This window comes from Prosopis cineraria, unplaced genomic scaffold (genome assembly GCF_029017545.1).
Source record: "Prosopis cineraria cultivar Desert tree isolate PC_DT_omini unplaced genomic scaffold, ASM2901754v1 PC2056, whole genome shotgun sequence".
Taxonomy (NCBI): Eukaryota; Viridiplantae; Streptophyta; class Magnoliopsida; order Fabales; family Fabaceae; genus Prosopis; species Prosopis cineraria.
The window spans coordinates 1287-15702 of NW_026557381.1; the positions used below are offsets into that span (position 1 = coordinate 1287).

The 14416-nt window shown below is 27.9% G+C and overlaps 1 pseudogene; it reads right to left on the minus strand.

Annotated features, from left to right (window-relative positions):
- Positions 1 to 305: 305 nt before the first annotated feature.
- Positions 306 to 3166, minus strand: LOC129301340 (casein kinase II subunit beta-1-like; annotated as a pseudogene).
- Positions 3167 to 14416: the final 11250 nt, after the last annotated feature.

Consider the following 14416-nt stretch of genomic DNA (forward strand, 5'->3'; position numbering starts at 1 on the left):
CTTCCAATGAGACAGAGAATGTGTTACCTGTAGATTTTGTATTTCAGCCCCGCCAGAGACCAGACAGATAAGCGGAAAATATCAGAGTGACATGTGTTTCTGCTGCAGCTGAAAGGGACCTCTTTGGTCTTCATCCACTGCGTGATGGTGATTGCCTGCAAGAAGACACACCGCTTCCCTGTCACAAAATAGCACCTCTGGTACACAGATCTCACCATTTTGAGGACTCATTGCGGTATCCAACTATAGAACTATATAAATACCGCTTTGAAAGGTCAGGTCCATCCCAATTTTCCAATGCTAAGTAACGAACATGAAGAAATGGCATAAATACGGCAGATTTTAGCAACAGTGATCCGAAGTACAATCAAAACAACTACTGAGTGAGGCGTAGTATGAGAGAACAATTTGAAATAAACCAAAGTTCATAGGAGAAAAAACATCAATAAATGTGCATTTGATCCAAGTACCTAACCTAAAAACCTAAACAGGTTTTACAAAAGCTCGCTGATTTTCTTATTGGGGATCAAGGCTGACAGGATTTGAATCTTCAAACAACATTAAGCGCTCGGTGCCTGCAGGACATGCCCGCATGTATATCTCTATAAAACTGAGGAATACCGAGAATATGAAATAAAGATGCCAACCGGCTTATTATCCGCTGAACTTTTCACGGGATGGGATACAGCAGAGTGAGTTAAACTCAGACATGTACAGACTCTTCTTTTGGTGAAAGCTTGAAATTCCATTCAGGTTCATGGCTTGTGAACTTTGAAACCAAAAACTCTTTGCACATAGCTCTGTAATGGCTTTGGTGGCTTCAGATGCCCATAAGTCATCAGGAAGAGGTGAGGAAAAGTAGTTCCAAAATAAGCACCATCAACATCTATGTACGTTAAGGATACTTTGATAAGAATTACAGGATGGACTGTTCATCTATAAGGTTGATCCTACAATTACAAAAGGCGAGGCATAGAGTAACAAGCAGTCATTCCAAATACCATATCAAACCTAGGATTCCATCACACGAAGTAAATCTGGACAGTACGGGAAGCAAAACCTAGCAATCAATAAAATGAATAGATATCTGCCGTAGAACAGAAAAGCTCACCATATAAATTAAGTTAAACTTTTTCTCCTAGGGAGGAAAAATGTCGTAAGTTCCTGTCCAGTTACTTTTTCCACAAAATTCAGAAAATAATGAGTATACAAAAAATTACTTGCAAAGAATAATAAAAATACCCTAAAAATCAAAACGAACAGGTTACATATTTCAATAGATATGTATAAGGATACTGCCTTGATACTTGGACCTGGGATAGTAGATGTCTTCACACCTAGGGCAGTATATCTTTACAGTACTTGACCTAGGAATGTCTGACTGACCAACGGGAAGGCAGGGTTGTCCAGAGCAGTGAACTCTCGGACACCTGCCAAAGTCATAGTTTTTGTACTTCTCCATCTGCAGATAATTCAACATCATTGGAAGTGCCAACTTTATGTACAGTGAGTAAACCATAAAACATGGATAGCTGAGGGAACGCTCACCATAGCAGCCATTCCTTTATTTGTCAAAACGTATCGAGCATGAATCAGACCATAAAGCATCTCTGCAGCTGATTCAATTAACTATTTTGTTCCTCTGTAAACATGTCACCTAGACGTTCCAATCAAGCTGAAGTTATCGTTATTTATATAAACTACAGTAGGTCCTGTGCATTTGTATGATGCCCAAGATGCGACTTCCTATACTTTTTACATTTTATATTAATAAAGGTGATTGTACAGAAAGACCAATCAGAGAAGCAGTCATATTCTCGAACAAATCAATTTCAGCTTTGAGGAAAATAGTTGAATCAATTCGATCAAATGACATTGGCAACATGAGAAACCCCATAGCCAGTAATCCAAACTAAAGATGAAATATCTGAACATGAAAATAAACTTACCATGAGAGGATTCAACATCCAAAATTAAATCAAGGGCATAATCATAGTAAGGCACTTGACTGCTTAATCCACAGAGGTTGAAATCATCTTGTATGTAATCATCATCAACTTCACAAAAGAATTCATTTCCTCTTAGGTTACAAAACCATGAGATCCAAGAGACATGTCATCCCCATCAGAACCACTAACATCTGATGCCTCACTGTCTGTTTCAGATTCCTCTACAGTCAATACGTATAAGATAAACGTCAGCTAATTAATGTCAATGTCGGCAGTTATATATCATGTTCATGGAAGCACTCTCTGTCCTCTCATCTTTCTCTTGCATTTTTATTCTCAGCTCTCACCTGCACTTTTTACACACATGTCCACCTGTAAGTGGTAGGCCAGTGGGATAATAAATTTGCAGATATCATACTAACATTTTTTCCTCTTGGCTTTCTATGATATGCCCCCTCATAGAGTTAAACTTCTTTTTGTACGGGCTGGCTCTGCTAGTGTAAGAAATTAGAGCCATTCCCCCTACTCACAGACACCGTATATCCAATTAGACAAGTTGAACGGAAAACCCTCGTACAAAAGGCGAAAAAGCGAAAAAGCAACATTTTCTACCATCTTCCATCGAAGTTTCCTACCACCAAACAGCTTATCTCAAGGGGGAAAAAAAATAAACCCCTGCTATCAAAACGATGGAGAACAGATCGGATCCTAATACAAGAAAAGACCATACAAGAACAAAACTTTTGAAAACAGTTTTTCCTTACGCATACAAGAATTAAAAAAAAAAAAAAAGCTCAAAGCGATTCTAACCATCATAGACATCGGAATTCTTAGAGGCAGAGGCAGAGCGAGAGTCCCTGTGATCATGCGGTAGTTTAGCAGTGGATTGCGCCGAACTGTCCTTCGCCTTGATTGCCCTGGAAGTGGAAGATGAGGGTCGTTCGAGCTGCTTGTCAAGGACGTCATTGATTAGCCTGCGATCGGCCGAAACCACCTCGGACTGGACACAACACCACCTCGCTCTCTGTACATGCCTCAACCTCTCACAACTCAACCAATCTCCAATCTAACGTGAATGGCACCGAATCATAGCTCGCAGAGCCAATCGCGAAAATAGAGCATTGTGAGCGGTTAGGTTTGGGGAGAGCTGTGGATGCGAAGGAGAAAGGAAGGAAGAGAAAGAGTGAGGCGTTAACAAATATACTATTACCATTACCCACAAAGATCAACTGGCATACCATATAGGTTTGGAAAATAAACGTTTGTTTCGAATTAGGGAATACTGTTACCCACGCCATGAATCGGCGGGACGGTATTACCAGCCACCTCAGCTTGTGTTTTACTTGGGAGAATCTCCCAGCTTAGCCACCCTTTGCACTGCACGTGATTTTCACGTTTCGTGGGACCATGTCTTTCTTTGGGATTTTCTCATTTAATTTGATTAACTAGAACTATTCCCCGTGATGGACGGGGATGTTGTAATGTTTAAAGGATAAAAATATTATTCATTTTAAATATAAAATATTTTTTAAAAATTAAATAATTTTTGTCACACCCGTTCTAAAATTTTTTTTAAAAAAATTAAATATTTAGAATCATCATTAAAATATTAAAAGATAATTTTAAAAATTATTTTAACATGAGGTTTACGTATAGAAAAAAAATAAGAAAATCAATTGTGTGTGAAAAAAATATTAAATACCTCATAACATCTATTTATGTGAATGATTACTTTAAATTAATTATATAAATTTAAATTGCATTAAAAAATATACTAATTATTCTTAATAAAAAAGTAAGAAAATTAAAAAAAATATTTTATTTATTTATAAGTTAGACTTGACTTAAAATAAAGCCTTAGGGCCTACGTATCTTTTAAGGACCAAAATTCATGTAATTCAAGATAAAAATGTGTGTCTCTTGGATATAATTCATGCAATATTGATTTGTAATTTTTATTTATGAAAATATTTTATTTCTTTTATTTGTGACAAGATTCTAAGAAATAATTTTAGGAAAAATATTTGAATGAGATTTATGAAAATATTCGTACTGTACAATCACCTTTGAAAAAAAAATATTTTATTTTATTTATTTATTTTAGGAAAATTTTTATTTTATTTAATGATATAATATTTTAAAATGAACTTACAATAATTTATTACTATGTAGGATAAGTTATTAATTTATAAATTGCAATGACTTTAAAAGTCTCACGCAACTAATGATGTCAAAACTATGTACATATGATAATTCATCGCCATGTAAGATAAATTAATTAATTTATAAAATTTGCAAAGATTTTGAAAGTTTCAAGCAAAGAAAAGGATACAAGTTTGTAAGGATTTTGAAAGTCTCGCGCTATTAAAAGAATATAAAATTCTTTGTAGATACACATATTGATAATTTAACCCTGAATTCAATTGGCTCAAAGTAACATGGGATACGAAAAATTTTCAAGCGATTTAATTAGTATACACGCATATCATAATGGCACAAGCAAAAAATGTTTAATTACAAAATAAGATGTTAAATGGTATATTAAGCCATTATTTGACATATCAAAACTAAGGCCAATTAAGTGATTTTCTCTAGGGTAAATAATGATTTCCTCAACGCATTTGAGACAACGCATGAAGACAAAATATGAGATGAACATTGGAGGATTATTTAAAAAGAGGTGAAAAGCAACATGTGTAGGTTATATTTCTTATAATAATAACCATTAAATGATTTAAGACTTAAAGCATTAAGGCCGAACCTTTTGAAATCTTCTACCAATGTATAGACATATCTATAATTTAAGAAAATGTGAACTTATCTCTATGAAACTCAATCAATTAGAACTTACATTGTTTCATATTTTCTTCCTTCCTTGAGTCTTTCTCTAACTGTCTCTGCTCTACTTTTGTTTTCTTTTATATGAACCCATGCACTAGAGTTTCTCTAAAATCTGAATTTTATGTTATCAAAATTAATATTTTTGTATATTCTTATATTATTATATTATTATTATTATTATTATTATTATATTATTAGAGATTAGATATTATTGTTATCTTTCCTATTATTATATCCTGATTATTATATTATTTAAAATCTAATCTTAATATTAGATATTAGATTATATTATCTTAAAATCTTTAAATTATAATATTAAATTATATTATATTTTGATTATTATATTCAAATTATTATATTAGATTGTGATCTAGATTGATTATTTTTTTCATTATCCAATTTATTTAGTTTTTGTTATAAAATATTTTTCTATTTTCATTCTTATTATTTTATTTTTTATTATTTTATTATGAATATTTACCTTATTTATTTGTTAGTGTTCAAATAAATACGGTGCTCACAATTTTTTAAAATGTAATCATTAGTCTTTTTTAAAATTCCATATTAATAAATCAATTTTAAATTCATTATAGGGTGAAACACTTTATTAAATAAGGGTAATTATGAAAAGAAAGAGTTATAATTAGTTTAAAGATAAATAACTATTTTATTTGAGGTGAAATTTGATTAAAAAATGTCTTACATTTTTAATGGAGGAAATAGTATTTAGTATATTCATAATATATTGCTTTGTGCAAAATTAAACCAAACAACAACTAATTAAATTTGAAAATTTATTATATAATACATGTTAAAAATATAAATAATAATTTATTTTATTTTAAAAAGTGTTTCTCTGTTGAAGATAAAACTTAAAGAAAAAATTTTATTTTATAATGTACCACTTTTTTTTTACCATCTATAATGTACAACTTTTATACATATTAAAAAATATAAATAGTTTATTATATAATAAAGAAATTAATCTATAAGTCTTTATAGTTTCTTTCAATTTTAAATTAGGTCTCAAGCTCTTATTGTTTAATACATATTTATTTATTGAGGTTAAAAGTACTAATGAATGATTAATTTTCTCAAAACAAAAAAACTTTTAATGTCTTTAGAAAATTTGATTTAATACAGTGCTTATGCTTTTCATTAATTTTTTTTCAAAAACTCTATGCATAAAATTATTTAGAACACACAACCTGATTATATAAATTTTTAATTATAAAAACTATATAATTAGTTTTAAAATCATATAATTATTTAATAAAAATACAAAAGTGCTTAGGATTTTTAAGAACAATTCAAAAATATTAACATTCAACGACTAACAAATATAATGAATCAAACTATAAAGGTGCAATTGAAACAAATAAATTATAGAAACCATTTGAAATTGAAAAAAAAAATTATAGGAACCAACACATTAATTTTTTCAAAACTATATAAAATAAATTATAATTGAGTCTATTCGAATAAGTCTAAACATAAAAATTGTGTTATTTAATTAAACTTTACCTTAAATTTTTTGGAACTTTTTCGGGCTGGCCCAATTCCTTGCTCTGAAAAATAACAACAAATTGTTTTATTTAAAATTTTTATTTTGAGTAAATTAAATTTTGAAAAAAAAAACTCATGAGGAAAGAGATGTAACTTTTTATGTGTTCTCTAAATTAAGGGATTTAGATATCATGCCTGCAGCAACTAAAAATGTTGAGTGACTATACCCACCTGACAGATCTATATTGTCCATTAAATCAACAATTGTAGAAATTCATATTTTTATATTATATTATGATATTTTTATGCAATATTATGATAGATGAGTTTATATTCTATATTATTCACGAAGGACTTATATTATTATACTATTGTTTTCTTGATTGATTTAGATTTAGTATTTTTTGATTTTGGTTGCAACAAAATTCTACAAACTATTAATTTAACTGGCATAGATTTTGCACTCAATGCATATAGTTATTACAGGTATGAAATTCAAATCCTAAATTAAGTTTATAATTTCATTGTAGACATTGTACCTATCATTTTTTTTTACTATGAATTTTACACCCACCACCATTTTTAATGGGCCTCACACTTTTCCTATTGCACAAAAAAGAAAAAAAACATTATTGTACATATTGAAAATATAAATAACATGTGTCTGTGATAAGAAAATATATGCCAGCTTATTTTATTTCCACACAAGTTACTTTAAAATTTATTATTCCATGCATATTCGAACTATAAAAGTAAAATATACTTAGATCTCTTTTATTTTATTATAATTGTGTAATATCCCCTTTATCTAAATACAATTAGAATCATAATTCAAGGTAATTAATGGATTAATTCATAAAGAAATTACCAAATTTGTAGTTTTAAGAAAATAAAATTTCAAGTATTCATAGTTTAAAATAAGTTAAAACCGTACATTTGACTTTGAGTGTTCATAGGCTCAGTTTGGTATGATTTTTGACAAATATCAAATTGAATCGAACCATTCAATTTACTTATAATTAGGACTTGATTGATTTGTATGGAGATCAATTTAATTTAATTTTATTTTTAATTTGGTTCAGTTTGATTAACATCTAAATTAAGCTTCAATGTACTTATTTGATTTTTTTCTTTTTTCCATCTTCATAATGGTCTTATGTATTAAAATTAAATCTAATTTTTTTGGCTCCTTTTTTTTCATAAATGGAGGTATACAAATATAATAAAATTTTGATGTGATAACAATAATTAATCATAAAAAGTGATGTATGTTTTTAATATTAAAATTATTTAATATTATGTATTTTCATTCAAGTCTTATAAAAATGTTTATCTATACATCTTTATTTTAATAAATAATGAAAACTTATTACACAAAATTCAAAACAAAATGCTTCTTATAGATAAATTGAATATGTGAGGCTTCAAGTTGTAGATAATTAAATGATGGTCATAACATGATTATTATAATTATTTAATATTATGCATTTTCATTCAAATCCTTTAAGAATGTTTATCTATTACATAAAAAATTTTAAAAAAATTTCTTGTAGATAAATGATTATATATTTTATAAATAAATAAATGGTATTTATTAATTAGGTTTGGTTTGATTTTTAGTACTTAAAACCAAAACTTAAATCGAACCAATCAGTTGCTATATCATAAAAACTGAAGAAGATTTAATTTTTTTTTTGTTTTGGTTGGGCTTTTTCAGTTTAGATTGGTTTAGGTCGGTCTTGAACACCCTTGCATTTGACCTTTTATTAGAGTAAAATAGTATTATAAAAGCATGCGATACCTTAGAGGAGTGAAATGAGTTGAAAACCGTTAAAAAATCTCGTCTTGTTGAAAAAATTACAATGCACCATTATTTGTGCACTGTGTATTGTAGCTCGTTGCTTTCTGTGCAATACGCCGCAGCATGTTGCACACTCGTGATAGCAATTCTATTGTCATTTAATAGTAGAATTCAGGCAACTTCCCGTATGCTTCATTACTTTGCCCGACACTCGAATGAGATGATTTATATATCTATAGAAAGCTCTTTTTATAAACTAGCTAATAGTATGATTTTACTTCCAAAATAAGTCACACAAGAAGTTGGATACCTAAACACATTTTTATCACTTTTCTCAACCTTCACAATTAAAAAGGTGTCTAAAACCCTATACAAGTGCAAGAAGTCATTCCTGACACCTGTATCATATTCATTAGATCTAGGACTACTTGTACAATACACCACATGCACAAATACACCGCGATATCAAAATTTCACTTCTTAACCCCTTTAATACTAAAAAAGAAGGGGGATATTTTAGCATTACATTTAAAATAACGTTCACTATTATAATCAAATGGACACTAATATACTTGCACTAATATTTTGGCCTGTCAACTTTTACAATTTATCATAAATAACATCTCAAGGATCAAAATAGAAATAAAAAATCATAGACAATTATATAGTGCAAGTGTAAATAAAATACATTCTAAATTGGCAACATTAAGTTTATTACACAAAATAAATAAATCTTAAAGGCATTACACTATGAATACATCAATTTCTAAGTCTTTAGAGCTTTTTCTATCATTGCATTATAGCTAAAGCCTATAAAATGTTTAAAAAGAGGGAAGAAGAGTGAGTATGGTCACTTAGTAATCAAAGTAAACCTACCCTATATAGTTGTATATTAATTGAAATAAATATATGAGTGTGAAATAGATTTTTTCAAAACACACATTAACATATGAATCATAATTTCTTATTTTTCAATTAACTCATTTCCATTTCAATCACGAAGTACATAACCACAAAACACTTAAACATATGACCATGACCCTGATATATTAACACGACTTGCCATACTTCCAACATATATTCAAACAATATTTAAGGTTGTGTAAGCATAACAGTCTTACACCCCAAACCACAAATTTGCATATAATATCACATATTCAGATAAATGTGTGTGCATGATTATATACCACCTTATAACCTCTTTATTCCTTCTAACTGAGTCTATAGGCTACCAAATAACAAAACTACATCTAGATATCTTGACTTGTCTAATTGCTAGTACACATAACCACTCCCACAGTGAGTATAGTTGGCTAATTCAAAACCATACCTAACCCCCATCAAAGTTGGTGCCACAATTAAATAACTATAGGCACTACCTATATGTTATCCATACTATGTGGACTTAAATATACTCTCCTAGATCATAAGATGAACTCCTACCCTTCTATGTCATGCATGTGCATCACATTTATAATCATGCGAGTCACATATTCTCAACATTTTTATCACATATGCAAATCACTTATTTCTCAATAATTCATAATTTCACTGTAACAACAATTCATGATTCTATCACAATTCATAATTACACAATAATTTATGATTCCATAATAAATGATAATATATCACATTCAATGCTTTAGTTCATTTCTCAAGCTTGCAATACATAAATCACATATACATACATCTTTCGCACATTCTCATATATATATATATATATATATCATACTTATACTTTTTTCCTCAAAAACATCATTTATAAAAAGATATACAATAAATACTATAATTAATACATGAGGGAATTTAAGTTTCTAGTTACCTCCACCCCTTAAGTCAACCAAAAGGGAACTTAAAGGATTCTTTCACAAGGTCTTCAATCACGCACAACAGCCATAAAATATTAATCTACAGTCAACATAATAGAGTTTATCATTACTGAGCACATGTATATACCCAACGCTACTCATGTTCTAGCATAACACTTTAAACTCATTCTATTAATTACTTTAGAGTTTTCATTAACTTTATTAAATCTAGTAGACCTTAAAAGTCTAACTAAACTCACTCTAAGTCTCCATAGTTCGTTATTTAACTGTGAGGATTCTTTATTAGGTCTACGTTTTCAGGTTAAATTTTATATGAAAGACAAAGTTAATAAATTTCACATAAGAAAACAAATCAAAGGTATAATTGTCAAAATTACTGAGTTGGACGTAACAAACTAGCCGACCAAATTTTAACAAGATCCAACGGTAAACAAATTTACAAACAAAATTTTATCGAAACTACTTTGTGATGATACGATAATGGCTGTTATAAATGAAAAAAAATCAATAATTCTCTAATCAAAAAATTGAGCAATAATCTAACCTTTAAAAAACATGAATCAAATGTTCCGTACCTAATGACTAAATTTAAGACTGATCCAACAATTAATAAATTCAAAAACTTCAATTTATCAAGATTGCTATATGAATATGCAAAAATAGATGTTACAAATGAGGATGTTAATAACTCTCTAACCACGAAACTAATCAATGATCCAACAATTGAAAAGGATGAATTGGATGTTATAAACTTTATGACCAAATTTAAAATTGATCCAACGGTAAACAAATTCGTGAAGGTTGATTTATCAAGATCACTCTACGTATATGCGAAAACAATTTTCTATTTGCTTTTCTCTCGAATGCCTGTGGCTTAATCTTGAGTATAATTTTTCTCTCATGACCTAATTTGACCCTCTCCTCTCTCATGACTTTAATTGTTTTCAAGAAACAATTTAATTATTAATTAAAATTTGTAATTTTCTTAAATTAAATTCTCAAATAAAATTTAGGTGTCATTTTATTTTTAAAAAAATAAAAAAATTAATAAATAAATACAAATCCTAATATAGAATTTTGATCAAATTTTAAAATGGAGATAAAAATGTTCCATCCAAATCAATCTTATCAAATCTAATAAATACAAAAACTTATATATCATGGAGTATAACATTAATTAAAATCAAGAAATAGACCTTACAAAATAATCATGTTGAAGAAATTAATAAAAAAATTATCTATATCGTGTTAAAAAAAAAATAAAAGAACTAACTTCAATCATTTTGACAATACAATATTTAAACTAGCATCGATTTTTTGATAAATAAGGCTTAAAGGGCTATCGAGCTTGAGTGTTTTTTAATGCCTATTAGAGCTGAGTTCTAAAGCTCAGTTTTTCAAAAAACCTCTAACTTTTTAAATTTAAACTCTTATTTAAATAGAGTCTTCAAGTTCGACCTTTATCATTGACTATACTCACACCTTGTTCTTTTAATAATATGAGTCCCACATTATCATTCAAAACTTTAAAAAATTAAAAATAATATTTTCAATACTGTAAATACTATTCAAAGCGTTGATTTACCATGCTTTAATGTGCTTTACATTACAGTGCTACGAATAGTACTTTACAATATGGTGAGGTGGGATGAGATTAAAGGAAACCCCTTTTCTACATCCACGATATAAACAATTAGGAGTGCAGATTCATCAGCCTATGGATTTTGCTATGACTCCTTATTGATGCAGTACTGTGTTTTTAACCTTAACTTATTCTATTTTTAGCCTAAAAAAAACCTTCATTTATTCTATTACTCACCCCGCAATATAGCATAAATTGATTTTTAGAAGTTTTTCTTGTTTTAAAATATAGAGCATTTAGTAGGTGTTATTTATTTTTTTTCAATTACACCTTATTTTATCAAGTAATTAATAAGTATTTTAAATAAGTCAAGTAATATATTTATTACACTCAAAGGCATAATTGGAAAGATGGATCAATTTTTTTTTTTAAAAAATGAAGATTTTAACCCATTATTTTGAGAAATATAAATTAATTAATTATGACGTAAAAGTACTATTTGCTTTAATAATGATCCATCTCAATTCTAGTGTTTAATAATCACATAAAGCAAGTACAATACACTCGATTAATAGTTTAATGCTTTGGACAACTATATATCCTAATCCTAAATTATTAAAATCTCAATAATATATCATAATTTTTACTTACAATAAATTATATTTTATTAATCGGTTTGAGATTCATGATGAACTTTAGTAAATCCTCAACTAATGCTGCAAAAATTTTCAACTATTTTTTGTAGATTTCACAAGTGATAGCAAAAAATTATAAGTGATTGACTTGCGATTTAATACTGAATCTCATAAATTTTCAACTAATATTATAAACAATTTCAAGTGTATTTATTTGATTTTTTAAGTGATTTATTTGTATATTAAAAGTAAAAATCAAGATTCACAATTGACTCCCATAAATTTCCGACTGATGTTACAAATAATTCTAAGTGTCTTTAGTATATTTTTTAACTGACTATTCATATTTTTTAAATTGCAAGTAAGTACTATAGTTTGTTATTGAATTTTTAATAATTTAAGATCTATAATTATTATTAACATTTTTATGAGGTCTCTAATTATCATTTTCCTCAATACTTTATTATATGATGCCATCCCCGTGAGTAAGGCTACCTGCCAAGAATCTCATTCAAAACTCAAAAGAATACTTCCATGAACAATGTCGACATGCAATGAAAGAAGCTAGGGGGGGGGGGGGGTTGAGATGGACTTGGCTTTCCTTTTTTACAATAAAAAACACATTGTAAATTTAGACTGTTAAATTAAATTTAATAATTTAGATTTGATAATTTTTAAAAATATATGTTTAATTTGAATTGTTCAAATTTTCATTAGAGAATCGGTGAATAAAAATCCATATTGAAGTTGAGATAGAAGATTCTATAGCACTACACTAAAGAAAAGAAAGCTTCATTTTATTTTTTGGGAAAACATTATGTTTGATTCTCATATTTTACTTAAATTTTGTTATAGGTTATTGTATTTTTTTGGGTATTTCAACTCTCGATAATTTTTTTCCTCCTACAACTTTTACCCTTGTAGTTTTATATGGATATTGATGTGGTACAAATAGTATTAAGATTGCTAACATGTCCATTACATTATTAAGTTTGTGCTGATATATTTAACGGATGTTGAGTTAGACTTTTTAATGAGCAAAATAAATTTTAAAAAAATGCTATATAAGATAAAAAAAGGCTGACTTGAAGTTAAAAAAAATCTCTCAATTTAAAATATCTTGAAGAATATTTAAAATGTTTTTAATCTTGATTTTTAAACAAAAAAAAAATTGAGTCTTCTACATCTTTCAAGTATCCCAAAAATATATTTGATATTTTTACAATACAAAAATAATTAATTTTTAAAATAGAAACTGATTTTTAAAAATTAATTTTTTTTGAAATATTTAAAAAAATGTAGAAGACTAAATTTTCTTTAAAATTTTTTCCTGTCTTAAAGTTTAAAAATCAAGATTAAAATATATTTTAAATTTTTTTGAGATATTATATATATATATATATATATATATGAAGTTGAGAGTTTTTTTTTAACTCCATGTCATCCTGTTTTATTTGATATAAATTGTTTAATTTATTATGCTTATAAAAAGTCCAACTCAATACTCATTTAATATATCAGCACAAACTTAGCCATGTCAATGGAAGCATTATCAATCTTAATATTGTTTGTGCCATATTAATATTCCTCTAAAATTATAAAAACCAATGTTATAGAGGAAGAAAATATAAAAACTTGAAACATCCAAAAAGTGTAAGGATTTATAATAAAATTTCAGCACAATATAAGAGCCTAAAATAGTATTTTTCATATTTTTTATTTTTTAAAAAACTGAAATATATAATATTCATTATATTTAATAATAACTATTTCGTAATAACTACTTTTTATCAAAATTTCTATTCCATTTCTTCTTCCCAATTTCATCCACATTCGGGGGAAAAAAATTTTGATGTCTTGCAGATATATCCAGACAAATGCAGTGATTCATTGAGTAAATATAATTTCTGTCCTGTGTGGAAAAAAACTATAAAAATTAAGTCAACTTGAATAAAAATTTAGAAACTAAATTAATAATTTAAAAAAATTAAAGACCAAACATTACACTTTACTTGTGTGTGTTGGCCCTTTTTTTTGGGGGCGGGGTTGTTTAAGCTTATAAAATCTGTCATCTTATTTGTATATTTTGTAATCCTTTTCCTCTCTATCTTTCTTTAAATATCCTATATAAGCTTGCTTTTTTAAATGTGAAAAAGATTATAATTTTACATGGCATTACCGGAAGAAAATATCTAAAATAGGGAGAGGTTCTGCTATGTATTGTAGAATTGCAGTGTCTCTCATGGAAGGAAACATAATAAACCACCACCATC